This window comes from Aythya ferina (genome assembly GCF_964211825.1).
Source record: "Aythya ferina genome assembly, chromosome: 16".
In the NCBI taxonomy this organism is placed as follows: domain Eukaryota; kingdom Metazoa; phylum Chordata; class Aves; order Anseriformes; family Anatidae; genus Aythya; species Aythya ferina.
Window position 1 is genome coordinate 6,592,280 of NC_140315.1, and position 26,627 is coordinate 6,618,906.

At 38.6% G+C, this 26,627-nt stretch overlaps 1 long non-coding RNA gene across 1 annotated transcript; it reads right to left on the minus strand.

Annotated features, from left to right (window-relative positions):
- On the minus strand, positions 1–26,627 carry LOC311445540. The gene is made up of 3 exons (XR_014698488.1): positions 26,600–26,627; positions 26,377–26,453; positions 1–125 (listed from the first exon to the last, which is right to left on the minus strand). It is a non-coding gene; the product is annotated as an uncharacterized lncRNA (long non-coding RNA).

The following is a 26,627-nucleotide window of genomic DNA, read 5'->3' on the forward strand; positions in this document are numbered from 1 at the left end:
ATAATGAAGAAGGTACTGAAGGTAATGAAGAAGCACTGCCCTGTAGGTTCTTCATGGGAAAAACCTAGGATGCTGCTGATACTGTTGCTCCTCTTTGGTTGTTTTATGCGAAGATTCAGCCATACCTGTCAGAAATGGTGCGTGGATGAGGAACTAATCAAGAGCAAGCTGCTGGAGAGCACAATACACATAATACTTAAATGGTACCAGGTTCCAGAGTCTCACAGAATAGAGATGTCTCATTAAAAAAAAAAAAAAAACAAAAAAAAAAAAAACACACACACACAAAAAACAACACACCACTGTATTTACTAATCACCTCCTCTTCTCCTTTCTTTCTCACTCTCAGTGCTTTGGTTTGTGACCTTCTTCCAAAAAAAACAAACAAAAATTAAAAGAAAAAAATTAATTCTCTAGCTTGAAAGCAAGAAATCAAATTTCAAAGTTAATACGTGTTTCTCACCTTCGTGTATATTTTATTTTGTTGTTTTCAATTTTAGCTGCTGTGTAAATTTTCCCCTCTCCCTTCAGAAATTTTGCTTGGAAACAGACCTGAAACTTCATAGCTTTTATTCCCTTTTTCCTGACTGTCCTAATCCTTACAATACGTAACTTTGAGTTCTTTGTGGTTGTTGAGCTGCTTCTCTATTCATCTTTGAACCACCGCGGTGGTTGATAAATAGCAATATTAACATTGAATAACAGTAAAATAGAGGTAGTAAAAAGGCTATTGCCCCCAAATTCCCAAAAACATAGAGCTTTTTGTGTGTGTGTGTGTGTGTGTGCGCGCGCGCGCGCGGTAGCATGCTAGCATACACTCATGAATGGAAAGCTAACTAGAAAACTAGAATAAGCACAAAGAATACAGCTTTGTTCCTAAGGTAAAGATGATAAATATGGCAACACTTAAATTTCATTTCTAAATGAATAGAATGAAAGCATTTCGCTACCTGTCATGCCTGGCTACTGCTTTGGCTGGTTGAATTCAGCTCTGCTTGCAGGCAGAACTGTGCCAAGGGTGCTTGGGTACCTCTGCCACCCCTTCCAGTTTCCAGCTGGCACCCAATGTGAACGTTCCCAGGGGAAAGGCATTTCAGACAACAGGAGCGGAAAACCCAGACTGCCTACTCCCCAGTTTTCAGTGTTTGAAGAAAACCAACCTTGAGCGGACCATAGCCTTTTCAGTGTTCAGCCTGCCAGTTTTCCCATAGCAATGTATTTCCAGTGGCAATACAGGTCCAGTCCTATTATGTTCTCTTACAAGGACCAACCTGTGTTATAATTTGTTTAAAGAATCCATACCGTTATTAGCTGAACATATCCACTTTTGGCTGACCCATACCTATTCATAGCAGAGAGAACCAAGGGACAAATTATATCCTTCTGCTTCTGATGTAGATAAATATGATCATATAAAATTACTCCTTCATTTACGGAAATTGCCTTTCAGTCTTAAAAGAGATGTGTGTGTCCATTGTACCTCTTTCTTGATCAGATATTATTTGAATCATCATCTCTATGATTCACAGTATGCATCCTTATAATTTTTTCCAGATACATCTCTTAGTAATATCTCCAGAGAGAACTAATTATGCATGCAAAGACGACTGACAGAAAAACTGTTGCTAACAAATCATCCAAAAATCCCAATTCTTAGCAAGTTTTTCTCTTCCTGCACTGATATCTTTTTGTTTCAACCCTCTAACTTTTAACTCTTTTACCTCCAGTCTCTCCTTCTCCAGTATCTTTCAAAAGGAATGATGCTAATAACAGATGAAGTTCAGATCAGTTATTTTTTCTTTTTGTCAAAACTTACTGAAAGAAAAATCAGATAAAGATATCAAAACCTGTTCAATAAAGAAATCTTTGCCTTCCCAGCCTACTCAAGAAATCATCTTGAGGAAGTGTGATTTGTCTGTGATGACAGAGACAAAATTACAGAATGTACTAAATAGTCACCTGTGAGAAGGTGGGATTGGATTTTTCATTACATTTTTAAAGAATAAAAGCCCTAATCACTGTTCAAAAGAGAACCATCACAGAACCTTAACATGATTTTACATCTGGTCAAGAGATTGCTCAGAAATGATATGTTGATAGAAGACATAGAATATAATGTGCCACACAGGAAGAAATTCATATTGCTTGGACCATCAAGGAAAGGTTTTAATATTTTTAATTTCATGAGGTCTGTATTTGGTAACTCAAGTACATGTTTTGAAGACAGCAGACTCCAAATTAACTGGGAAAAATCTTGCATAAGAATCAGAATATCCTTGTCATTCTGAAGAGTCCATAGAGTTTCTTGTGAAGTAAATATTTTCAGAAAAATAGTTTTACTCTGATGTTACGCAGAAGCAGACTCTGAGAACTTGTGAACACCTCCTTTGCCATTTCTTGCCAGATTTGACTCAGAAAGGGCAGTGAGTACAATACAGACAAATCCCCCAGTTTAGCAACACTACACCTTACCCATGCCACTTGTTGGGCACTGTACTGCTCTATGGCTTGTGTCCTTGCACCAGGTGTTCAGAGGCTGGTGCTCTATCAAACTGCCCATTTTACAGACCCTTTCTGTTCATCTTTTTACTGATTTGTTTTTGTTCTTTATAGGACCCCAGGTCAGAAGGATTGTTATGACTAGAGGTGCACAGCTAATTCTTCAACTTACAAAGTTCATTAATATAATTCATTTTTATTTAATAATAAATGGCTATTTCAATTTGCATAAATCAACAGGAGTATCTGATGCCCTCAGCACTCACAGGAGAATCTGAGAACCTAAGAACTCATTAGTTTAAAACTAAAGGCTTAGACTGGAGTTCTTTGTTGAATCAGTGTGCAGAGGGACTACCTTCCTTGTAAAGCTATACCAAAAGTTTTATTAATAGTAAGAATTTCCTGTTTGGCCTCACATTTCTGACATTTTGTGACAAGGGTTTTTCATATAGCCCTATGATTCCTTATACAGATGAATCCTGACTGCTGATAATTTCAAGTCATATTTAACACTATTGTACAACAATCATTCAAAAATGTGTTCACATTCTTCCTTTTCTAATCAATAGCTAAAGCAATTGGCAGTAAAAGTCAAATAGGAAATTATGAGAGCTTAAAAGAGAAAATTGCCCCAGTATGCCCCTCTCAAAAGTCTATAAGAAACTGATTTCATTATAAGTTATTTCCCTAGGTTTGGGCTTTTCTCAATTGCTGATGATTGATGTGGCAAATTTTATTTTCACATTTAATAGATTTTAATCTGTAAAACATTTCTGTATCAAAATGAATCTGGAGATGCTTTTTATGAGGTTTACCTCCCAATAAACTCCTGCAGAATTCTCCCAAGCTGGCAATGAGCCTGTCATTTCAAGTTTAGCAGCGTATTCTCAGCAATAGTTAGAAAAGCTGTACCCTTGTGACAGCTTTACAGTGCAATAATATCACTTTGTCCATAACCTTGAAGAAGCTGCTGTCCAGGTTACTACTGTCACATTGGAAAACATTTTTCTTCTTTCCTGTATTAAGTCTATAGGTCTGCAACTGAGAATAATTAAACACAAAGCTAGGGTTTGGGGCCCAGTGCACCACCTAGAATAAGCCAATATAGCTCCTTTGACATAAACAGATATTCATTGCCTCTCACACAAAAAATTTTGCCCTCAATATATAAGAATTTATAAAGAAAACAAATAAATCAATTGCAGAGGCAATCCATAGATTTACAATATCACTAAAAAAAGAAAGAAACATCTTTTAGACAGAAATATCTTGACTGCAATGGAACCACCATTCAGCAACACCTGCTAATGTCCCAAGCAAAGCTAATGGAAAGAAATATTTGGTCTAACTTTGAGATTTCTTTCTTATTTTGTTCTGAGGATTTCCACAGTGGAAGTTAATGTCTTACCCTAAAAGTAGATTTTCTCTCTTTACAATAAATAAATAAATAAAAAAGAAAAAACCCTACCCAGCAAAGAACTTTACTATGAAACTGAATTGCCCTCTCAAAAATGCAGCCACCAGCAAAAATGGAAATCTTGACCACAGCCATTTCTCTTGGCTGCACATCTCTTAACAAAAAATAAGAGAACTGAAAGAACAGCAAGAAGATTAGATATCAAAGAAGGATTTGAGTGTGAGCTTTTCCATATCTATCTTTGTACAGAACCACCTAGAAAGGGACAAGTTTTGTGTTTTGGGAAGCTACCTATAACCTTGGTCCATTTCCTACAGAGGCATAGTCTACATGCCTATCTATGACCCTTCTCAGAAAGTCAAAGCTCTGACATCAAAAATGGGAGAGCCTCTGCAAGCACTAGATCTGAACATTTCTATATGAAAAGAAATTTTATGCAAACAACTGTGAGAGATCTCAACACACACAAATACTTGCTTGTACAAGGCCCTAGTGAGATAACAAGAAAAGATACAGTATTGTGAGACAATTCCGCATACAACTCCAGCATCCAAACCTTTAGAAACCCAGGCAAAGTCCCATGTTTCAAGTAGTAGCTGTTATTCTATTACACAGCCAATAAATGTAACTAACATCTCTGTCATTGTAAAAGGATATTTTGAAAACCCCAAATTTATAACTCATATTATTTGACCTTCCTTTAGCAACACACACACCAAGTGGAATACTACCCATATTTACCTGTGAAAGCTGTATTGCTCATCTTAAGATAAAGGAAAAAACCTGTCTTCATAAAATTGGCAACATACTGAACAAGGGGGAAATGGTATTTTAAATCAGATGTGCTACAGTTTTCATGGTTAATGCAAGTCTTTAAACTTGATTTAGGTAACACATGCCTGTGTTACTGCAGCAGGGTCTGCTCTGAGATAGAAAGGGCATTGTTTGATTGAGGGTTTGTAGCTTTAAATAAGAACAATTAAAATGTATTTGATGATTGAAAACAAACACTTGTTTTCTTTATTGACTTTTAAAACCTGCCAAGCTGCTACTATTGAACCTGTCAATGGGCTCATGCAATGATTATAGACAGGAACACGGTGACTTTATTTTGAAAATATACAGGAAATGCTCTTGTTCTGGTAACTCAATTTTAAGATCAATATCATTCAATTATTTAGTGTTTTAATCTTACTGATAGTGCAGAGAGTACTACTGTGTATAATGGAGGGAAGCTCTATCATTATTTATTGGATATGGCATGCTCATGACAGACTGGAGCTCAAACTTGTAGGGTAGCTTTGAATAAATTTTATAAAGATGATCCTGACTCATCCTGGGAACCTGTGTTTCTGAGCTGGTGGCAGAACCAGCTCTCAGCCATTCCCACGAGGCATCATCGAGGTGTCAGCACTGGGGCTGCAGGGGACCATAACCCTGAGTGCTCAGCGGCAGCAGGGCTTGCAATGTCAGAGCAATTGGGGGGGGGGGGAGGGGGGGACGACACATTCTGTCAGCCCTGTGGCTGTCTCTGGGTTGCTGGTCCCAAGAGTTGTTTGATAGCATGGCCCCAGATCAGCAAACATGCTGGGAAACCAAACAGAAAAATGGGACAAGTGACTAGCAGAGAAACGATCTGTGAACAGTTAGTCTCAGAGACTTAGCTTTGAAGGTTTTCCTGGGAAACAGGAGGATCTGAACCTTCTCCCCACACTTACACTGAGGCAGAAGGTGTAATGGAAATGTCTCTGTGAAAGGCTTTTCATGGAGATTTTCTGTCCAGGGATTTTCTATGGGACAGCATTATCACTTGTCACTAAATATTTAAGAGTATTATGCAAGAAAATACATACTGTCATTACAACTCAACACAGCTACAGTTATCAATATTTCACAAAGAGAACTGGCACAAGCCAGAGCTTGAGGATCACTTGACGTATTTTTTTTTTAGCTTGTTATTTGTCATCAATTAATTAGAACTCACAACTTGGAACCAAGACTTTAAGAACACCCTGGAAGCCAATGGCACTAGTCATTTCATAGTTTTGTGCCTCCTTTTCCCAGCTGTACAACATTCAGAAAAGTATTATATCACATGGTAGATGCAAGCTGAATGTTTACCAAGATTTGTGGCAGGATTATTTTCTGTATATTAAGTATATCTTGTATTTGGAGTGGCACAGACCACTTTGAATGTCTGAAGTGAAGTTTGTGCTCTGCTTCAGTGCTGTAAAAATAGCACTCAATTTTCACAATAAATGAATATACTTACTACTAAAAACATAGAGCAAGCACTCTTACACGCTGCTTTAAGAGCTTCTAGAAAATAGTTTGCTATACTGTAATTTGAGAACAATATATATGGGAATATATTGGCATGACCCAAAGTGTGTACATCTGCCTTGTTCACCTGATTGGCACCAGGCTCCTCATGCAACTCATACCCACTTTGGCTCACTGTACAATTTTCTCCTTTAGAACTGGGTGGCACTTCTTTCCTGTGCTTCTGTGTTTCTGTTTATTACTGCATATCTAGAATCTTTGTGCTTATAGACATTATTCAATTTAACATCTGTTCAGTTGAATGTAAAAAAAATAAAATAAAATATCTACTTGTTTAGGAGAAGTCAGGGGCTTTATCCATTGTGAAGCTTCTGTTTCTGGACACTTTCATTTTTCCCATCATTTAAGTTGAATTTGCACAATATCGAATTATTTTTCCCTGAAATTAATGTAAATGGATTTTGAATATATTGTAAATTTACAATGAAGGCCTTGCAGCACTTTCTATAAGTGATCAGATTCTGGATTAATCTAATTCACTCTGGGAACCCATTCCACAGTGAAATCTTCATTACTGAAAATCCCTTAAAGATTATTACTGTTTCTTTATTGATTTTACAGATGATGGAATCCTTGAAATTTTGTGGCTAAGGTCTGAAATGGACTCTTTCCTCTCTCTTGGTTAACTGCAGCTACAAATTGTATAATTCATGTCTCTGCAGTGAATAAATATGATTGTGTTGAACTATAAATTGCAGTTAGGAATCAATATGTTATATCCAAGAGTGTTTATGGAGAATGCTTATATCCTTCTAAAATGATGTAATACAGCTGCATTTTCTTTCCTTTCCTTTCCCCCCCCACCCCCTTCTTTCTTTTTTTCCTCTCCTGTTCTCAGATTTACTGTCGTTTGATTGCAGTTCATTATGTGCAAAGGTTCTGCTGGAATTTGCTAAGGAAAATTATCAGGACGTTCCTTTCTCTATTGCTATTGTACTGAACTGCTCTCTGTGAAATCCCAGGGCATACAAATTGAATAAGTTTATAGATGTTAGTAATCTCTGTCTAGAGACTACCAATCTCCCTCCTATTAAACCACAATATCCACACAATTAATTGATCAGTTAAGGAGGAAAAAAGTCAGTCTTGCAGTTCACTCAATCTAACTTTTCTGATAAGTACTTCACACAGAGTTGAAATAGAAGGAAATAATTTTCTACTTAAAAATCTTCCCATGACATTGCATTATTCTATCAGCTACTGAATTATCTTAGTAACTTTCTTTAAAAAAAAAAAAAAAGGAACATGTTAAAAGCACAGTTGCAATCAGTGTTAGACAATAAACAGATTGCACAGAGCTATGAAATGAAAACAAATTAAAGAGTGCTTTGTCATGCTACTTGATTTTAGCAAACATGAATATCTTTTCTATTTGTAATATTCCTTCTGAATACTGTTTCCATATTAATATTAAGTGGTAATATAGAAATATCTTATGGCTGAGAAGTAAAAAAGACGACAAAGTATAACCAAATAGATGCAGTCATGAAACCTGCCCCACTGAAATTGTGAATTTTGCTGTTTGTTTCAGTAAGTCCAGGACCACCAGTACTAATTTTAAATTAATCCAGATATATGTATTCTTCCTGACTTCAGTAGAGCTGAATCACTTGCCCTTTTAAAGGGAAAATAATCCAGTTTTGACAGAGCCTTTTTTTTTTCCAGAAAAGATTTTGACAAATAATGGTAGTAAGTTGGGAAAGAAACAATGAATGTAGTGCTCCGTGGCTAATTGTATGCCTGGAGTACAAAGTCTTTTTGTAAGAATAAAATGCTATAATAGATTTTTATACTTGGCAACTATTAAACTATCTGCACAGAGCATCCCCCAGAAATTTCTATTTTAAGAAATCTAGAACTTCTGAAATAACTGTTAGGCTAAGTGAATTATTTGCCCTAAGACTTAAACAAAAACAAACAAAAAAAAAAAAAACAAAACAAAACACAACATAACCTTTGTCTTTACTCAAACTATTTTGCTCTCTTTAAAGTTTTATTTGTATTATGTGACTACATGGATACCTAGTTTACTCTTTGTTATGCTGAATAACTGATTTCATATCTAAACATTTTTTTAGCGAATGTATTTTTTTTCAAATCACAAAATTCTCAGTGGAAATGATTTTCAGTTGCATCCTGAGTTCAAACAATTCTAGTGAAATAAGAGCAAGGTTAGATATTAGTTCTAGTTATATATATATATATATACACACACACATATATATATATACACACACACATATATATATATACACACACACACTAAGGTTTATATTTGTAATGCTAATACACTAATGGATCTGGTTGCTTCTTGTCACAGAAGCCAGTTCTTCCAGTCAGTAATTAATTTTCATATCTTCATTGACTTGCAGGACAAAACATGACTCAAATATCACTAGGGTGCAGCTAGCATTGTGGCTAATGTTTGAAAGATTGCCGAGGAATTTGATTTACCTGAAACTGCACACACAATTGCAGTGTGTGCAACATTAAGGAGTCAAACAGCCAGGATTAGTGAAGGAATTCAATGCCTAGCACTGAGATGCTGCAGGAACTGGCATCTGAACCAACTCCAAAACTAAGCAAGCCTCCTCAACTTTTTAGGCAGCTGGGGAAAGATAACTGCTTCCAAAGGGCACTTCAAAGCCTCTGCTTGCTGAGCTGAGAGCTGCCTACAACTGGTCAATAGGAAACATGAAACTAAACCCAGGTCTCTGGACAGATTAATTACTTCGATAGATTTATATCCCAAGTGTGTCCAGAGGTAAAAGTCAAAGATACAGGGATGGGTTTCTGCTGGACACATCCTAGAAAGAAATAATCCTGTCTCAACAAAATCCTATAGCAGGCAAGCATTTTGCTCCTCTGTACCTGTTCAAATAGCATCAACACACAGTTCACGTAGCCAGAGACAAAAGCGATTAAGTACGAAACTGTTGCTTATTCAGAATGTTTCTTGCATGTAAGCCCAGTCCTGCTTTCCCCCTGCAAAGAAGAGCTGTGTGTAGAAGTTGCGTTGTACATTAGAAAGATAGTAGAGCACTCTTCTGGACAACTCTTCCTTCACTGGCTCAGTGACAATCCCCTGGTAGTTTTTTTTGTTGTTGTTAATCCAAACTTCAGTTTTTTTTTACCTCTTTCTGCTAAACTTGCAAGACTTCTAAACAATACCATTTTCAATGATTCACTAAATAATATTTAATATCTTAAAACTTTTATAGCACTTCAGGTTGCAAGCTGGAAGAGTTTTTACATCCTCTGAGTCTGCTACAAATCAGAGAATTCATTATACAGCAAAATACCCTCTCAAATAGAGACTGGTTTTGAAAACAAGTCTATTTTTTCTGCTATGATAGTTGCAAAATAAGTGGAGCTCTTAAGGCAAATAGACTCCTTCACCTATGAAATAAGTGTTAAATAATTTTCCAGGCAGACACAGTAGTGCAGAAAGGATTCCCACTGCCCTCCTTCACCAAAATGACCTAGGCAAAGATTCAGTTTTAATCAGCTATGGAGAGGCTGGAAAGGCTCAGGTTACTGCAGATCGGATGGTTCTGACAAGGCTATAGTTTGTTCCTGGGTGACCCTGGCTATTTCTCAAGTAACCTATTCAGTAGAGAAAGGATATATATTTTTTTTCTCCAATATTTAGTTAAGGATAGGGGGGACATACACTTGTGCCCTGAAATATCAGAAGAAGAGTTTAATCACATAAAAAAGCTAAAGAAATATAAATAGAAATGAAAAATAACCCTGGACTTAATGTTGTTTGTCACTCCCTCTTATCTTGTGCAATATAAGGAAGAGTGTGATTGCATTTCTGTGCTCCAACCAAGATGCTTCTAGGAAACAATGGCAGACAGAGTAAAGCAATGGAGATGCCAGTTACTTTGGGCAGAGGCAGAATGACAAGTCTTGTGGCAAGGCAAACTGATAACATTTCATTATTTTACTGTGCTTTATAATAGAAACTGAAATAAGCTTTGGTTGTCTATAAAGCAAGCCCAGAAAATACATCAGTTTTATGCAGAATACTCCCTGAACCTCTCTGTTGTAGCTCTTTTCCTTGGAGACATGTAATTCCTACCCCACAAATCCAAGTTTACTCCTGGTCAGGAAAGATTCAGACCTGTCATGAGAAACTGCCAGGTTGTGTCCACCCTCTGCCCACAGTTAGGAGCGGAAAGCTCACAGAGGTTATACCTGGCAAGGACCACGGAAGACTTCTCAGCTGAGGATGCCACTAAAGTGGGTGGTAAGTGGGTGAATAAGACATTCTCAAACTGACAGCTTACATCTAGTTAAAGGCTGGATCCATTTAGCATTTAAGAATCGGAAGGCTTATGCTCTGATGGAGCAGTTGTGAGCTGTCAGCTTTGGATCTAAGAACATGCTTTTGTTGCCAGAAAGATTTCCCTAACTCCCATAGCATCTCTGTCCACTGCACCTCTCCCAAATTGTTAATGTCACTGTTCTTCTGTCATTTCCCTCCAAACTAAAACATCCACCTATTACTTATGCAATGAAGGGTCAATATTTTCCCCTTGATTTTGCAGCTGCTCTACGGCACATCATTTTGTGTCTGCTAATACGTCTTCTCCTTTACAACGTACCTAACAAAAACTGATTGCTTTTGGCAAATCATGTTGTTAGCACAATTTCACTGCATTACTTCTCTGCTGAGTGTCTCTACATTACAGGAGATCTACTGTCATTAAGAGACAAGGATAAGAAAACAGAGTCATTTGGTTTAAAATGGGGTAGGAGATGAAAACACTTCACATTGCTCTTACAGACTTAATCTAGTTCCCTGGGAACCTTTCCTTTCACTTCCTCTTTCTTACTCTTTTACTAAGTCCTCAACAATCAGAAGTCTAAATAACAGAACTATTAAGCAACACACAATGAACTAAATAATTTACTTACTGAAGGGCTTCCTAAGCAGAGCTTTTTCTTTCTGAAGTTTAAGAGCTGTCAATGTACTTCAAAATCTGTTGCTTTTCAAGCTCTCCCTTGCCAGGAATACATCTGGTTTATCTAAGTGTCTGTAAATGTTGAGCTTTAATTGCTTGCTGGAAAGTCTGCATCTACAACCCAGGCTCCTTATTTAAAGGACTTCTTGAATATCTTTACTAAGAGAAAAAAAAAAATCTCACTTGATCTCATGGCCTCAACTTATTTACATACTGCATCAAAAGAACAACAAAAAAATTAGTTATCTTTGTTGTCTTCTGTTCTTTATTCTTCTACAGTCAAACTCTTCCAAAAATTAGGTGTGTGGGCATAACTTTAAATATACAAATGTATGAAGAAATTTTGGCAATTCTAAGGCTTCTAAGTCAAATTTCAGCTGTAAACAAAGATTTAGAACAAAATTTGAAGGGAAGAAATATTCTGAGACAGATCCTAGTATTTTCATTAACAAATGACACATATAAGGCATATGCCAATGACAAACCCATGGCCCGTGACCTCAACAGCACACACAAGTGCACAGCTCATGTACCAGGTAGGAGACAGATGATGAGATTTAATGGTAAAAAGATAAGTGAAGGCACTCAAGAACAGACCCCTATTCAGCCATGAGGTGGCAGCTCATCAGCAGAAAGTCACAAAAGAAGGATCTGCAGGGTTTAGATGCTGTTAGGAAGGACTGTGAGCAGCTGTGATTTAGCTGGTGGGATATCAGTTGAAATCATGGAAAATTTTGCCCTACTTCCACCTTAAAGTGGATGGGTTGCAATACATCCCCACCAATAAAAACAGAATGACAGCACATACGATTGTCTGTCCATATCTTTACTTGGTTTTTGTTTAGGCAACTATCTGTTACCTCTCTGAGAAGAAAATAAAGATCTTTAGTAACACATTATCCTACTGCCTTCTGTATTTAGGAAAGTGCTGCTCTGCAGCCACCTTCAGGTCTGCCTGCTGCAGCCCTTCCTTCTCAAGGATACACACATTTCAGTACTCAGAAAGTTATGGAAGAATTGCTTGAATTTGCCCTCATCTTGACCAGATCTCTTTGGAAATTTAATTCATGAATTTTAGCACAAGGTGGATTATAGTAACATGATTTTGGCTGATCTCTCAAAGGTAGTAAGTATTGGCAAACTACAAACAAAATGTTGCTGTCAAACACTTGACAAAGTACCAAGACCCTGATTTTGTCAGTTTTACATTGGCTGTTAGAGAATGAGAAGAGTTGAAAGTCAACCTGGAACTAATGTCACAGAGAACAGATCTGTGAATTATGAGTCACAAGTATCGTGTAAGTCATCTCCTTTTCCTGTTTACCCATTATTTCTTCTACAATAATATCCTGTGACTAACTCATTCATATGGTTATGTGGAAGTTTTGCTCCTATCGATAAAATTTGGCCAATTATTATTTTGTCATTTGGAGGCATTGATATAGACTCTTGACTCAGTTACATTGATAATTCCCTCATAGTACTACAAAAGTACATGGTTATTTTGTGGGCATAAAAGTTCTTTCCTGAAATCCTCTCATTTTAATTTACAATTGCTAAACTTTCAGTGAAGTGCAATTATTTCTTATGACTTTTTCCAACTATTTTTTTTTTCCCCCCCAAAGTCACTTTAAGTGACTTCTCATATAAGAAACATTCATTGGGGGTTTACAGAATGCAGAGCTTATTTACTGAACTGGTTGCTTCCCAACCTTTGGAAGGGAGGGGTGATACAACGGTGCTATACAATTCTATAAATTCAGATTAGCATAAAATACATTATTTAATGCAGACTGTGCCCCACCTCCCCAAAAAAAGATTGGTGGAATATGTATGAAGTATTCCAAGTAATTGCTTGATTGTCATGCTAATATGAAAGAAGAAGAGTTACATTTCTCTCTCTTTCTTCCTCTTTTTATGTGCATGTGTGTGAATTTCAAGACCTTTTCTGAAAGCATTTCCAGTTTCTAGTTATCTTTAATTTACCGGTATTCAGAAACATAAGAAAGAAGGATAGGGAGAAAAAGAAAGGTATGTTTAAGCTTCAAAAAACTCACCAAAAAAAAGATGAATGTCCAATTTAGCTCAAAAATGCAATACCATTTGATGTCAGATAAAAGGCTGGATTTTCATTTACTTTGTTAATCATAAATACAATGAAGAGAGGAGAATATCTTTCTTAATTATTTCGTTTCATCACAAGTATGATTGCAGTGATGCAGATCATAAAAAAGCATTCACCGAGATGAACTAAAACCCTTTTACTTACATACTCAATAAAATCAGCAGAGCAAATTGTGTTATTGAGTTCTCTGCCAGCTGCCCATACCATCTTGGAAGCAGTGATCTGTGTGTCAGACGCTCATCTCCAAGCATGGTTAGAAGTATCAAGGACAGTTGGAAAAAAAAATGCTAAATTAAATAAATCAATAATAAACATACTGACATGTAATCACAGATGATCTGAAGTCATGTTGTTCAGCTGGACAGCAGCAATAGGCAATACATGATTGACATCCCTGTCACCTTTATGCCAGATATTGCTGTCAGCAACATGTATTAGGTATAAGTAGCGTCAGTCTACCATAGGGGAATTTCTAAAATTTGGGGAATTCCATCCTGAGAAGAACCTGCAAGAAACCACAATTCACCATCTACGAGAAATGAGTCTCAGAAGTGGGGGAAACTTTAGAAAACAACAAAAAAACAGAAATCAAACCAAAGAAAAACAACAAATCCATAGAAAAAAATGACAAAACTGTCGTTAGCTTGGAAAACACAGCAAACTAATTGCACTAGTCAAGTGCATCTCAGGCAGGTGTTGTGAGCCCTGCACATCTTTGTCCCTTCCCTGTTACTGAACTCCACTTACACAATGCTGACAGTGGGAATACAGTCCTGAGGAAGCTTTGGGCCCAGATCACTCCCATACTTTGTGAAATGGTGTCTCATCCAGTTCTGGAAGCCCACTTCTCAAAGCAGCTTTTGCTCAGTGGCTCCATGGAAGCAACATTACACAAATTCCCTCTCCCCCCATCGCAGCCCTCTGCAACAGGGGTGTAAGGGTCCTTGGTATCACATCCAAGGGATAGTGGGAGCACCATATTTTCTCTGTCACTGGTTCTTTAGTTTCTCCTTGTAGTGCAGAAGCACTGTTTGAAAGGACAGAGAAACATAAAAACATGACTCTGTCCTCAGTGGCCAAGACACCCTCCTTACCAGAGACTATCATTTCCATCCGTGAGACCTAAACTGCTCACATCAATTTAACCAGTTTCATATCATTTTTGCAGTTACGCTGGCTCACAAAGCATCAATAGAGGAAAGTGGAATGAAAAGTGGAAGAGAAAGAAGCTGTTTCAGTCTAAACTCCTGTTGTCTGAGGCATCAGGAAGCGAGGCAGCTCACTTTGGGCAGTGGCAGCAGTTCACCTGCTAATGTAGGTGAAGAGTTTTGAGATCCTCCCTCCCTGCTCATCGGTGCACAGGGGCAAAGGCCTCCTTACCTCCTGCAGCTCTGGTCCTCAGGGCTTACAGGAATTGCTCAAATGGAAGGCAGAAACAGAAGAACACAGAAGGATCAATGTATGGGGAACATACAACTCAGAGAAATCAATCTGCAGAAGTCTGAAGGAATCTTATTCCACTGTATGTTCGCTTTCTGATATTCATATAGAGAATAGCTGAAAAGCATGTTTAGAAAAAATCCCCATGGAAGGACTGATTAATATTCTGTTTATACCTAAAGAAAGGTATGGATCATCGAATGAATAACAGGATTTCAAGTGAGAAAAAACAACAAATAGTTTTTCCTTCTGCAACTTTCTCTCACTCTAGCCACATGGGGTTTCTAATTTTAATACTGAGATTAATCCTACTAAATCCTTGCTTACATGGGTAGAGTCCTTAGTTATACAGTTAGTAACACCGTGTAATCAAATTAGTTTTTTGATACCAGAAATCTGATAGCTACCAAAAGCAAGTGTTGGCAAGCCTAGGAGCTGCTGTCTATGTTTTTAAATCAGTTTCTGTGACCTCACTCCAAATTAAAGTGTTGCTTTAATACAGAGCATCAGCTTGTTAGCAGCCTCCGCCTTTACTTTGCATACTGGAACAACTGGGATGCCCAAATCCAGAACACATTACATGAACATCACTCCCATCCCCCAAACATTAATATCTTAAAATCAAAAACTAGATAAGCCCACATCAGGTTTACTCCTACTAACATGCAGCTTAGTAAAGATTTGCAAAATCAATATGAAAATAGTTTCTGAACCTACTAGTTGTTTTTAATAATATTGGCTAGGCAGGCAAGGATGAAAGGCTTCCCTGGCTTCCACGCAGTTTGCCAGTGCTCTGGAGAAGACACACTGGCACAACAAATCCTGCACACACAGAGACAGCAGCTCACCATCAACAACCCAGGCAGCAGGGATGATGCATTTCATGGATCACTCACTATGGGCTGAGGCTTTTCTTAAAGCAGATTATCTTAGCATTGCCAAAGAAGAAACACAGGTAGATTTAAAAAAGCTCAGATCTAGAGACACTGAGCAGAGGTTTTGTTCCAGTGTGTTGCACTGAGTACAAAGTCACAGCTCTCTTACACAAGATCACAACTGTGCAGCAGGGATTGTTTTAACAGCCTGATCAGCTGTCTGAACATTGGGTTCGTGTTGCTGCTGTATTACAAGCTTGACTAATACTGAAGAGACATGTCCTGAAATTATCACTGAGCAAATACAAATGGAAAGATGCGTGTTGTTCTCTGAGGACTCCAAATAACGCACATTTTGAACGCCTAATTTAGCGTAAAGTATTACAAATAAGAGAGGCATGAGAAATAAATGAAACTTAGCATAACTTTCTGCTGCTGGAGTATTGAAAGAAACATACCAGAGATGTACATTACAAGAGGACCAGACAAAGATGAGTGGGGAAGAAAATAATTTGAGGGGTAGAAAAAAATAAATACAATCCCACAAGATGTGAATATTCATTGATAAACAGCAAAAGAGAATCAGGACCTGCTGTTGGAAAGTCTTCCAAGGTGCCACACCATGCACACAGAGGAGCTGAACTGGTCTTTGCCAGAATAAGACAGGTTTTGGGTGGACTCAGCTGCTTTCTGGGCATGCCCCTCTTTGTAGTCTGTCAATGGGGTGTCCTCATTATGGAAAAAGATTTTAGCTGTTGGACTGCAGGTGATCACAGGGAGCCTTGTGGGAAGAGGCACAGCACAGTTCTGAGCACAGGTGCCAAACATACAAGAGTTGTTATTGCAGGAGATTTATCTGAGTGTGCATAAAATAGTTATTTCTAAAGGAATCTGGAGAGAAAAAGGTATTTCTCCAGGTGCTGCAGAGTTTCCTCCTTAGTTTTCTGAGAAGCTTCACACATTTAGAGGGAACTGGATCAAGTCTTGGGAAGAAATCCAGGCATACTAAATAAAATTGAAGCTGAAGGGCATCTAGTAGGGACTGGCTGCAATAGTGGATAATTAGATATGCCCACGAGGGTACACAAAGGGCTGGGGCATGTAAACCAAATGTTTTGTCTTTAGTGAGAAATATAAAATATACGGAAGAATTTTCTATTTGAACAGTCACAGAAACTGACATTGAAAAGATGGAAGCATTTATGAAACAGTGGAAACTCCTCACTATTCAACATAAGCTGGTAAAGTTATTACCTGTGCCAGCTGAGGGGGGTCTGTTTGTGTCCCAAAGCAGGGCCTATTGCTGACAGCAGCAAAATTCCCACTGACTGTGGTTATACAAGCTCGGCCTTCATTGTAATCAATTTTCAGGCAAACTATAAATAGACATATAACATCTCAGCAGATACAGCCTCAGAGGGTACAATACCTTAAAAGAAAACACACACATGGCTGTCAGTCCAGACTGTGGGTAACAGTGCTGGCCAAACAATTTCTTTTGTTAATATTTAGCTTCTTCCTTCCCCTCCTTCTTCTCCCCCCCCCCCCCATTATTGACAAACACACTTGTCGGATTTCATAATTAACTTGTTCATTAAAAATTATTTTCAAGACAGTTTATGCTAATGCAGAGCAGCCTGTGAACGTGCCATGCCTGCTGTTGCTCTAGGCACTCATTAGCAGCTCCATGCAAGAGGCAGCTCCCACCATAGAGCATCGCTCCGTGAGGAGTTGTGGCTGGGGCTCCCCAGGAGCCCTTGGGCAGGCACAGCCCTGGCTGAGAAATGCTTCCAAGAGAACTGCCTTTGCATCCCCAAAATCCTCCGTAGGAAAGCCACACTCATATAAATATTTACAGGAAACAAATAGAATGGATGACGCCTCATGAATGCAAAGTGATTTCTCTGTTTTCATCAAATAGTATCTGCAAATATTTTTTTCCCCCATCTGTCCCATGGAGATTACTTTAACTAAGAAAACTCATTCCTATTAGCTATCAGAGAAGAGTTACTACAAAGGCTAAAATGAATATTGTCAGGAGATTTGAGCAAGACATGTAGCTAACTTTAAAATGCCTTTGTAAGTTGCTGGCTCCATCTTCATCCATTAATAATAGTAGCTAGTGATGGAAATAGCCTCTGCAAACACATGGGATACCCCTACCAGTCCAAGATTGTCTTGTCAAGTGTAGTTTTGATTTTAGCAGATTATTTGAAGTTTTCAACAAGAGAATAGACCTCCCACAACCTTCCCTCATCTTTATATGTGTCAATTAAGAAATTCACCTGCTATTTATTAAAAATAAATACAATTTTTAAAAGTTTAAACAGGACACAAACTTGGTGCCTATGCAGTGTCCACGTGTCTGAGGCTACTCTGATAGCCACATCCTGAGTTCTCTCACTGCCATTTGGCAACAAAAGTGCATTTTTGCACCTAAAAGTGACTCTGCTCTGTGTTGGCAGTTCTGACCAATTCTGGTCTGAACGCCAGTGTGCAAAACCAGAGAGCAAATTGAGGGCGACTGGAAATGCAGTCTTCAATGTATAGTTCCCATATTCTATACTAATACTCTTTATTCCTTTCTCTGCAAGCTAGCTTTATGATATGGCATGTATTCATTGTGAAGGATCAGAAACTATTTTTCCCCTTGGTGAATAGGAGACAAAGGCTTACTTTTCACAAGCTCCTGTATAAGCTGAAAGCATTTTTCCTACCCAGTTGGTTAGTGGTGCAGGCAGAAACAGTCCTGCCTTCCCTATATTTTCTCTGAAAGCTGGCATGGCCAGAAAGCATCTATCAACAGGTTCTTGTCCCTTTCTTCAGGCAAATGAGCTGGCCAACCTTGCTGAGGCAATACAGAGAGGAAAGACACCACAATGAGGAAAGCAGTGCATCTGATGGCAGGAGCCAAGCAGGACTGGATGTGCTGCCCATCACCCAGGCCCCTCCACAGCATGGATCGTGGCTGGTCCTTGGGATGCACCGAGGAGCCCCAGCACCCCTGGGAGAACTCCTACAGCCTGCAAGGAGTTGTGGCAAGAAGCAGGAGGTTGGCAGCTGGCCCCTGTGATGGTTTCCATGTGATGGCTGCGGAAGCCCATCAAGTCAAAACTTTCAGTTCACTTTTTTCTCCTTCTGTGTTAATTTTCAGTCACAAGTTCAGCTAAGTGAACCATTAAAAGTGAAACAAACCGAGCTGAGCGACAAATTAAGATGTGCCTCAGGCAGCCAACACGTTTCTTTTTTAACTTCCATCTGTCGAGTGCTGGCGTCTGAGGTATGTGACAAAAAAATGCCTCTGCTTATGAACAGCTTCTGACTCCTGCTGCTAGGTGGCTGCACTGAGGAAGAGGAGGGGGGAGGCAGTGCAGGCTGTGGATCTTGAGTCTATCACTCACACTACTGAAATCTGCCAGGTGATTTGGAAATGACATGGAAATAAATAAAAACACACACACACACAAAAACACAACTTCAGAACTGGAAAACTGATTTGAATGAGGAGATTCATTTTCCTTTTAAAGAAATGTAACATGGGGCTGAGCCAAAGTACTTGAGCTTAACTTTTGTCTTTAGCCAGGAGAGAAATTGAGATGCTCCAAATACAACATAAAGCATCTGATATGGATGTTAAACATTAGGCAGTGTGAATATGCTCCTAATATCTAATATAAGAGAAAGGACATTTGTGGAACTGTTATTTACTGAATTGTAGCCCTAGTTAGAAAAAAAAAGGAGTTTAGAAGTATATTCCCTTCACTGAAGAGTTTAGAAATAACAGTGCTTCTCAGCAGTATGGAAATCAATGCATCCCTCCACTTGTTCATGACAAACCCAGATGCATTAAAAAAAATTGCCTGACAGGCTAAAAAACATTGAAAATGTTTCACTGGCAGTGCGAGAGAAATACCATTTCTGTTTTACAGAGAGCTGTGTAATGCTCAATTTTTTGGTTTTCCTGCAGCACATGAAACTAAAAGCCTCTGACAGCAACAAATGAAGGGCTCTGTGAGGGCTTGGTCAGAGCTAAAGAGGGAAGGCTGATTAATTCTCAGTTAAAAAAAAAAAAAGGCTCATTGAAATCACCAGCAATAATTCCACCTGAAGATTACCAGTGAAGGCATTTATTAACATATTTATTAATTTAGCTATATGAACAGTAAAATGACAGCTGGTGAATCAGAATTATTCCTCTCCAGAAACACTATTTGTAAGGAAATAACTGAACAGCTCTGAACTGGGGGATGCTCTGCAGTTTGTCGGAAATGTTCAGTCCACCACGGGATTAGTCCTTGGAGAAGAAAAAACACAGCAAGGAAGTGCCACAAGTGCATGTGTTTGTGCCCAATTTTTGTTTAAATTGGATTTTCTTTTAGTTTCTTCAGTATTAGAAAGACCTCAGTGCACATGAGCTGCAGCTCTCTGGTGCAGAGTACAGGTTTTAGCAGTCCCCCTTTGCAAAGCTAGCTGAGCAACTGATGACCAGGCCTCTTAGGAAGACAGACTAAGGATTACATAGCAGGCTGGTTCACTCCCTTTCCAACAAAAGGCAAGCTAGTTTGGGTACAGGGAGTTTATAACAAACATTTGTATCTAGAAGTGAACATCTGCCAATGTGTCTAGTCTACCATGACCTTTCCTAGCTGGTGCTTTTTAACTAAATCTTTTAATCTTAGCTCTTTCTAAAAGCGTTTTGTTTTAAAACAGTCTGTCATTCATTGGTGTGAGTGCTTATATAAGAGCTGGAAAGCCATTTGCAGGCTACTGACTGGATACATCTGGTAAAAAGATGGATATAACAAAGCAGACAAAGTCCTCCAGGGTGGGGAAAGAAGATTTTCCTATCTGTTCCTTTAGCTGTACATTGAAGCTTACATACTTGGCCACAGCTTTGGCTGACCACAGTGACATTAGTCTGCCAGCCACAAGCTCTTGAGGTGCTCCAGAGAGCTGTTTTTGGGAGAGGGGCAGGATGCACAAGCATGCAGCTAGGGATCTACTTTTAGTTCACATTTTGCTGCAGCCCTAGCTGTATTCACAAAAGCCAATAGACACACGTTCCCAGCTTCTCACATTTAATACCATTCACATTTCAAGACAGTATTGCAGAGTTGCTGTAATTTCAACATGAATTACCCATGAAGCACTAGGTACTAAAAGGTTGGCTGAGGTTATAACAGTGCTAAAACAGTGCTAACCTGGAAGCTTTCCTTGCAACCTGGGAAGACAAAGCCATGTTTCACTCTACCAGCTCGTTGCTGATTCACCACAGCACCCTTCTAACAGAAAGAAACAAGGACCTGCAGTTTCCTGCTGTCACAACCAGAGACAGCTAAGTAAATACTAGTACTTTGTAGACACACACTGTCAGCTCACATATTTGCCTAGTAATGCATCATAAAATGGATGTTCCCTTTTCATTGTAAAGGCCAGCTCATTTCTAAACCTTTCACAGAAGTGTGCAGAAGCACCTTTAGGTGCTAAGCATACAGCCTGGCAAGAAACGTATGCATTTCCAGCATCTGTAGTAGGAATTCTAATACAACAATTGTAACAGAAAGCCAAAGCACCAGAAAGGACATAAATACACTTGAGATGTAAACTGAACACAATTTATAAAAAATGCACTAGTCTGCAACAATATGCACACAATGCTAAATGTTGGATTCACTGGGGAGTTAGTTGTTTTAGCTAACTTGTTTCCCAATTTATCATTAACTTTTGCCATACTAGTTTGTTTTAGTTATTCTCTGACTAGGTAAAAAATGCTTCTGTAGATAGCTTATAAGAGATCTCATCTGAGGACAGTACTACATAGAAATATATTTTTAATTTGTTTTTAGCATAAACCCATATTATATACAATTATTAAAACCTTTTCCAAGTGTTGAATTGAGGCTGATTTTGTTGCTTGGATATGGAAAAAAAATGGTTCAGAGCAACATCAGATCTACTGGTTGTACTGAAATATTAAAAAGTATAAAATATTTATATACAGACACAGAAGAGATATGAGTTATTCAGAACATTACATAGATTATATACAATCCTTGATTTAAGTAGAAGCTTAATCTGATAGAAAACATCCACCTGAACTTAATTTCTTTTTTTTTTTTTCCTTTTCCCTTTCTAAAAATCAATACTAGACTCATGCTTTGAAGAACAATATTGGAATTTTAGCTCAACACTTTGAAAGTAGGTTAAAAAAAGGCCCATCAACTATAAACATTATCTCTGCCTCCCTATAACAAAAACAATTACATTTACTGAAGAGGAAGATGTACCTTGAGTGAAAGGGAACACCAGGAATTTTACTGTAGTAATAAAGATCTTCATGAGTTTTGAGCATACTCTGCGGGACAGCTGCAGATTGGGATGACACCCCAGCAAAGTCCCAGCTCTTTATGGCTCTTAGCAAACTTCTTTCTTAATTACGTTATAGCACTGATTTAGCAGCAAAACTGCATAATAGATATATAAATCTACAAAAGCTTTCCTAACTGTTAGGTTTGTTCTATTTAAAGAATAGTCTCTTTTGCTTTGCATTCTTTATTCAGGCTTTCTGCTGGGACTTCTCAGAGATCTGGATCAAAGCTACAGTTTAATTTTATTTTGCATTGGGCTGGATAACTTACCACAAATAAACTTGCAGCAGGGAAATAAACATCCCCTCACCTTAAGTGCTCATTTATTGTTCTTGATCTGTCACACTTGATTAAAATATAGAGCTTGCCTCCCAGGCTGAAATTAGCTTTTCATTTTAAATGACTAGCATTCAGGTCTGAAAAATAACAACCCATTTGTTTCAATATTTACCATGTCCATTCAGAAGGGGCTTACATTATGGCCAATTAGTAGTTAATTGTGATCCATAATTCAAACATTTGCTTGCTATTTGGAAGTGCAGAAATTGGATTGTACCCCCCCCCCCCCCAAAGGCTTTGCTCTTCCATTGAGTGATGAGTCACAGCATAGACCCAGGATGGTGCAGCACAAGGGCTGTCAGAACTTGACGTGTGTTAATCTTGGAACAGGGAAAGGCAGACAGTGTATAATTTGGATAGGAGCACAGATCTATTTGAAGAAGCGACCTTACTCTCCCTTTGAGTGCATGTTCTCAGGCTATGTATGTGTCCACTGCAGAATCCAAGTTCAATACAGAACACATTGATCCTTGCTCTCTACTTACGGGATTCCAACTCCTCAAGCAATATCATCAGTTATGCTTCCTTTTCTCTCTGAGTATGTGCATGGAAAGGGATAGAAACAATTTCACTGCGAAAATATGTTCAAAAAGGAGGCCCTTACATGGATCCTACACTGAAGAAAGTAGGAAAGTCTCCCTAAGGTGCAAACATCCCTACAGTGGTTATGGTGAACCAAAAGGCAGGAGTTCATCTCATGTTCATCCAAAAGTCTGAAATGGACAGTAAATGAGCATCCATAGATCCCATCTGACTGATCTGGATAGCCAAAGCTTTCATGTTCAAAACAGAAATCCTGCGACCAGGCCTTCTTTAAACAAACAGTGCTTAGGAAAAATAAAACAAAACACCTTCTCATTTCATTGATTTTCATAGGTATTGCTCTTCACAAGAGTGTTCTGCACTACTTACAAGCTGTGAGTGTCCAGCAACCCAGGAAAGGACACCCCTCCTGTCTCAAGAGCAATCACATACAGATGAACTGGGTGCAACAGGATTTGTCTGGAGGCCTTCTCCACCACAACAGGGCCTGCATTGCCTCAAAAAAGAAGCCACCTTTTCAATAAACTTTCCAAAGAAGGCTTTCTACACGAGCTCCACATATAACGTCACTGTCTGCCACAGCAGAATTTGGCCAGTTCCCAGTGCCACTTACCAGCGGTCACACACAGCGGTGCAAAGCCTACAGGGCCCATGCAACAGGACTTAAATTTTATGCTGGCAGTTTACTGTTTTCCATTTAAAAATACAATTCCTCTGGATTATTGTCATTGCTACGGGCTACGCTTTGTGCTGGAAGGCAAGGAGAATAACAACTTTATTTTAATGGCTCTTCCAGTGGCCTGTAGTTCTGAAAACAATTTTGACAAAGAAGCTGGTAACAGGATTGAATTCAGAGCAATCAGTCTCCCAAATGGAAGAAAATATGAATAACAAGAGATCGAAGTATACCTAAGCTGTTTTCCCAATGCTGTTTTACTCATCTCCTGGCTTCTGTTCTTCTCTCTCCCTCGTCTGTCCCCATTTATTATTGTCAGAGTTGTTTTATATGAAGAGAGGACTTCCAGAAATGTGCCCTCAGTACCAGGCTCTCAACACTTTCTGAAAGGACTGCTGCTAATTCTGCATCATAGTCAGTACTAAAACTTTTCTGAGGTTCTCTTAATAAAGGCCTGTTCTAAACGACTTGTGGCAGAGTCATAAAGCAGCTTAAGAACTAAAATCAATGTCACCTGGCAAAGTAGCCACTGAGAGATCATCATTTTAATTACACATTTTAAGAAGCGACACTGAGAAGCTGAATTTGTGACAAAGCTTTATGCCCAAAGGAGGGGATTATTCAGCAATGATGGCTTTACCCTTAAACAGTGAAGCAATTTATTGAGATGTACTGTGACAACTACCACATTACAGCTGTAGAAGCGCTCATGTGAAATAACCAACCAGAGAGGATTTTCTAATCAGTAGCATCTACTTTTTTTTTATTAGCACTGCAGCCGTGATGCCTATGAAATGATAGCATTGCTTGTCTGTAATACAGGATTTTTTAATGCATCTAATCTGTGGGACCTCAATGTTTTACAATATATTAGTATTTTATAGGGCTTTCTTGCCCTCTCCTCCCAATTTTGATACAAAAATGAAAGGTGGATGATGTATAGAAATATGAATTTTAAACATTTTTTTTCCTTCCACCTTTTTTAAGGAAGGTTCTTTCTAACACCACTAGGTCTTGACAAAGCAGGTAGTGATATCTTAAGGATCTTAAATCATAATGTAATCAACATTCGATCCCTTCCCTCCCACAATACATGATTTTGGACACTATAATTCCCCCTTCCCTGCCTTTTGTTTTTAAATATATTCTAAAAAAATATTACAGAAAATAACCTGAAGCATGAGCTGATTTAACCCAGGATACATATTTGACCAGCAAAAGAGCATGGCAGAAAAGGAACACAGACTTTTTTCAGACTTCTGAAAGTATGATGGAAGCCTGGAAGTCTGTAATGCTGAACAAACAAGAATCAAAGGATGGGATGCAAGACAGGACATCTAGAGACCTGGCCTAAGAAAACTACTCCTTGGCAGGTAGACATGGAGTCCAGGCCTGGAGGCATTACTGGAGGGGAATAGTCTGTTGCAGGCCACAGGGCTACAGAGAGATATGAGTAAATTTTAAGGAGTTTTGGAAGTGGTAGTGTCCCATGCCAAATGGCTGTCTCAGCAGCTAGAAGGGGAGTGGGATGGGTAGGGTCAGAGTGTGTGCTGTGCCTATTACCTCTCTTCTTCTTCCTGGGCTGGATCAGGGTGGTAGCCTCATGATGCAAAGCCCCCTCATCAAGCTTTAACTCTTATGTAGAAGCAAGCAAGACAAACTCAGCTTGTATTTGAAGAAGGTAAAATTTTTTCTCTAAAAGGCAAACCACTTCACCCCTTCTCCCCCATAATAATAAAGACAATTTAACCAACTTTCATTGCCACACAACTTTTTGCTAAGTATCTCAAATATACAAGCACTATACTTAGTTTCATAATAACTTGGGGAAAGCAGTTAAAACATACAGCTGCTGAAGCAACTGCAAATACTTAGAAAACGGTATCTTTCGAGCTTGAATACAACACATTTTTACTTCCTGATGCTCATACCTAAAGGATTTTATCGTCTCTGAAGACTAGAGATAAAAACATATTAGCTCAACACATTTTAACTGATAACTTAACAAAAACGTAATTTATGAATTATAATGAATTTCCTACTTTCTGAAACTGAAGAGCTCATCACCCAATACTATCATATACTAGACTCCAAAAAGCACTGCTCCCCCTGGGTAAGATCATCCTCCTTTTACATTGTTTCTAACTGCTTGTTTCACAGATGAAGGCTTGCATGGGGACACACACACAATTAATTTCTTGAACTTAATGAAACCCGTGTTTCATCTCTCTTTCCAAGAGAACTGTCCCAACAAGAGCACAGATGATCCACATTATCATGAAACATTTATATTTTGCAGAACTTTCCTTCTACTCTGCTCAATATGGAGAGCTCCTGAGCTCCACACTAGCTGTACCTGTGCTACAGGAGGAAGTACACAGCAATTTTCACCTTCTTCTTCTTCCCACCCAGACTTTCTGCCAGTGCAAAGCCCGAAATACAAGGAAATAGCATGTGCTCAGGCATTACCCATATAACTAGTGGGTGCAAGGCAAATCGCAGAGTGCAGCTACCCTTATGATATTGAGGGAAAAAGTTATTGGACAGTAAGCTAGATTCAAAACAAACAGGAGATTCCCATTAAAAAAAAAAAAAAAAAAAAAAAAACACTAACAGCACTACAAATAAATTAGGATACCACAGCAGTTCCCCTCAGACTGGTCCTAAAAGGGCAAGAAAATAAAGCTTCTTTCTTAAGAAATGCAGAGCTTTCATTTCTTTCTCAAAATACAAAATCCATTTGAACATCTCTGTGAGCAAGAGAGACAAGCCACCTACCAGAAACCAGGTCCTGCCAGGCTGAGGACACCTGTGGATCACTACCTCCAGATGACCACATTGCTTTTCTTTGGTTCCTGAGAAATAACACGGTCAACACAATAAAGCCCATCCAACTAGAACTACTGCTTAAATTCATACCCCAAAAGTTTTGTAAAACAGTAATAACATCCAAAGAACTAAGAAAGTTGCTCAAACATAGGGATTGTCTTTGAATTTACACCTTGTATTAGTTAGCTTTAACATCTATG